Source organism: Otolemur garnettii, unplaced genomic scaffold (genome assembly GCF_000181295.1).
Source record: "Otolemur garnettii isolate 467f Iridium unplaced genomic scaffold, OtoGar3 scaffold00036, whole genome shotgun sequence".
NCBI lineage: Eukaryota > Metazoa > Chordata > Mammalia > Primates > Galagidae > Otolemur > Otolemur garnettii.
This window is the reverse complement of record NW_003852431.1, coordinates 1,666,408-1,670,470: the sequence shown is the minus strand read 5'-3', so window position 1 is coordinate 1,670,470 and position 4,063 is coordinate 1,666,408.

Below are 4,063 nucleotides of genomic sequence, written 5' to 3'. Positions count from 1 at the left end.
TAAGGGCTTAGTTAAGATAGAAAAAACGTGAAATTTGGCATTGGTGAGTAGAGTACACGAAGAGAAATATATTCTGAATGATGGCAATACATTGCAACAAAAAGCATTAAGCCTATAAATGAAAATTTCAGCAAAGGACCTGCTGACATGAATTAAAAAAAAAGATATTCATGTCAAGTAAGAGATGGTTGCACAGATTCAGGAATAGGTTTGGACTGAAAAAATATACAAGTTATTAGAGAGTCTGCTTCTGCTGATGAAGAAGATGCTGATACATTTCTCATAAAGTTGAAGACATTGATGAAGAAGGAAGTACACCATCCAAAACAAGTGTTCAATTGCGATAAAACTAGGCTTGTAGGGAGATTCCCCGTAGAATCTACATTCATGACAGTCCAAAGCAGGCACAGAGGTATAAAATGAAACGACAAATTAACTTTTATATTATCTGGCAACAAACAAGTAGGATTAACTACTATCCCTGGTTTCCAGCCTCCACTGTGGATAAGGAGAGGGAGGGAATACTGTATTACCTGTTTGCTCCAATGAGTTCAGCAGCCGAAATATCGTGAGCAACTTGCCCTGAAAGTGACAACCACTTAGAGCACTTTTACCATTGACTATAGTCTCCCTGTTCCACTCAGTACCTCTTTTGAATGTGGAGTGATTTAGTTTATTTTTCCTCGTCTTTCTTGTGTTTGGTCATGCATGGAGGTTTCTACTATTTTCCTAAAGTTGGAAAATACTACAACAATTTCTTCAAATTTTTATACCCTATTTTCTTTCCTTTGGAAACACTAATTACCCATAGATTAAGCTCCTTAAAGTTGTTTCAAAATTCTTGGATGATATGTTCTGTTTCATCTTGTTTTCCTCTTTGTCTTCTATTTTGGAGAGATTCTATTATTTGTTCCAAGTTATCAAACTTTTGCATCCATTAATTTTATCGAGTGCATGTTTTATGTCAGATGTTGCTCTTCTTATCTCTAGAAGTACAATTTGCTTTTTAAAATCTCTCTTCAGTTTTTATGTAACATAATCAACCATTCCTTTAGCTTATGGAACATATAAAATAAAATTAGAAAAATGGTTTTAATACCCTTGCCAGCTTCTTTTAAATTTTGTGTCAGTTTTGGGTAAGTATCAACGAATTGATTTTTCTTCTTATTATGGAGTTGTGTTTTCCTGCGTTTTGGCTTCCCTGCTAGTTTTTATCAGATGCCCATTAGTGTGAATTTTACCTCATTGGACACAGAATATTCCTAATTACCATAAATAGTCTTCATTTCTGTTCTGGAATGTAGTTACATTACATCAAAATGATGTTTTCCCTTGAGATTTGCTATTAAAGCTTTGTTAGTATTAAGAGTGGCACTTACTTTTGCCAAAGTCTCTTGAATTGTATGGTGTTCTAAGTTGGCTGGTAGACTTCTGCGAGATGCAGGTGCTGACCAGGTTTATTACAGGTTTTATTGTTCAGGTGTTTTTACCTTGTTCTGGGGTTTCCTCACATGTCTCTGCTGAATGCTCTCTCGGATCCTGATCACGTATGGATCACCAGAGTTCTCTGTTGGCAGATGCTTCTTCCTAACTCTGCCTTGTGTCTGATCATCACAGATTCTCACCTCTGTCTTCTCATCTGTGGACTCTGCTTGGTTTCTCCCTTCTTTTGCTATGGCTGTGATTGCTTTCAAGGCACTAAAATTCCCACAACTATAACATTTCACATCCTTTTCTGTCTCTAAGAGATTATTATTCTTCCTTAACTGGGGATCAAAGTCTCAAAAATTGGACTATCAGTATTTTGTCTGAGTTTTTATTTGTTTCAGGAAGGAATGTAAATCCAACTCTTCTTACTACATGGAGTCCTGAAGTGATAGTCCGTGTTCTTTAAAACTATTGTCTTGGGCCAGGCACCAAAGCTCATGCCTGGAATCCTAGTTCTCTAAAAGGCCAAGGCAGGTGGATCACTTGAGCTTAGGAGTTCAAGACCAGTCTGAGCAAGTTCAAGTCCGCATCTCTACTAAAACTCAATTATCTAGCTGGGCATTGTGGCTTGAGCACTGGAGCTGGAGATGAGATTAAGCAAGAGCTCAGGAGCTCGATACCAGCCTGAGCAAGAGTGAGACCCCATCTCTACTTAAAACAGAAAAACAGGCCAGGCATTCTGGCAGGCACCTATAATCCAAGCTACTTGGGAGGCTAAGGCAAGAGGATCACTTGAGTGTAATAATCTGAGGTTGTTGTGAGCTATGATGCCACCACACTCTATCCAAGGTAGCAGAGTGAGACTCTGTTATAAAAATAAATGAATGAATGAATAAATAAATAAACAAATTTATCATCTTGGGGTATGACACATAACATTCATGTTTTATTATTTTGCATTTTATTTAAATACTACATATCCCTCACTAACTTTAAATGTAAGTAGTTATCTGTATGCTTTAATCAATCCTTTATTCAGACCTAGAAGCTCGAAACAATCTCCACCTCAGCATCTTTTTTGCTTCTAGACTCTAAACCAAATTATTCATATAAGCATGAGGAACAAACATTACATAAGCTGAGATATTAGAGAAAACAAAAGAAAATTGTTTCATTAACATGATTTAAAATGTGCTAGAAATTGCCATTGATGTAATATTTGAAATTAAGTAGAACTCTGCGAGAGTTCATAAATAATGAGATCATTTCAATTTCAAAAGAAACAAGTCTTAATACCACCAAAATTGGGGGAAAGGCCTCATGCTGACAAAGATGTTTTACACAGTAGTATATCACTTTTTATCACAGGAATTAAATTATCACAGTTGGTATGTGGCACTGTTATTCTTTAATTTCTCAGTTTCTCAGTACAAGCAGCTGAAGCAAAGGGAGTATTTATGTAACATTTTCTTATAAATAATGGACTAAATGGAACCTCTTAATATATGCAAGTTTATTATCTGAAATCTACTAAATCAGTGTCTTAATTGACCTATCTCCATAAGCTATTAGTACACATACATAGGAAGCACTGGGGATGCTGAAGTGAGTGATGACTGCAATCTTAGGGAACCCTTTGTAGATGTAGACACACAAATAAGGCTCATTAAAATAACTGCCATAATGGGGATATCGCTTGAGCCCAGGAATTTGAGACCAGCCTGAGCAAGAGCAAGACCGTATCTCTGAAAAGAGCTAAGCGTTGTGTCAGACGCTTGTAGTCCCAGCTACTCTGGAGGTTGAGGAAAGAAGATTACTCCAGCCCATGAGTTTGAGGTTACTGTGAACTATGACACCACTGCACTCTACTAAAGATGACAAAGTGAGACTCTGTCTCATTAAAAAAAAAAAAGGACATAGAGTGTGCATAATAAATTCATCCCACAATTAATATGCTTGTTTATCATACTTACACTTCTTTAGTCAATAGTCAATTTCACCTCTTCCCCCCTCCCACCATAGGTAAAGGGCTGTGACATCATAGCTCATAGTAACCTCAAACTCTCTCAAACTCCTGGCATCCAGCAATCCTCTTGCCTCAGCTTCTCTGAGGAGCTGGGAACTACAGACGTGGCCTGCCATGTCCTGTTGTGTTTTTTGTTGTTGTTGTTGTTGTTTTGTTTAGTTTTTGTTTTTTCATTTTTTTAATAGACACGGGGTCTCATTATTGCTCAAGGTTGTCTGGAACTCCTGAGCTGAAGCAATATATCTGCCTCCAGCCTCCCAGAGTGCTGGGATTACAGGCGTGAGCCACCGCGCCCAGCCAATTTCACTTCTGAATGTGTAGTTGGATGAGGTTAAACAAGTTTGCCTCAGCTAATATTCAACTGATGTAAATTAACTTTGACATTTTTCCAAAGTTCCCCTTTCTGTGTTTATCAAAGGCTAAACATACTACAGAAACTCAATAAATATGGCAAAATATAATTGTGAAGAGTCATCTACTTAATGGCTTTTCAGTGGGCTTTAAAGTATGTAATGGAAGTAATAAATTGTGTAAGGCATATTAGTGTTTATTATAAACATATTTGCAGCATTTCTTTTGAAATTTTTCCTTTCCATTATTTTAATGGAA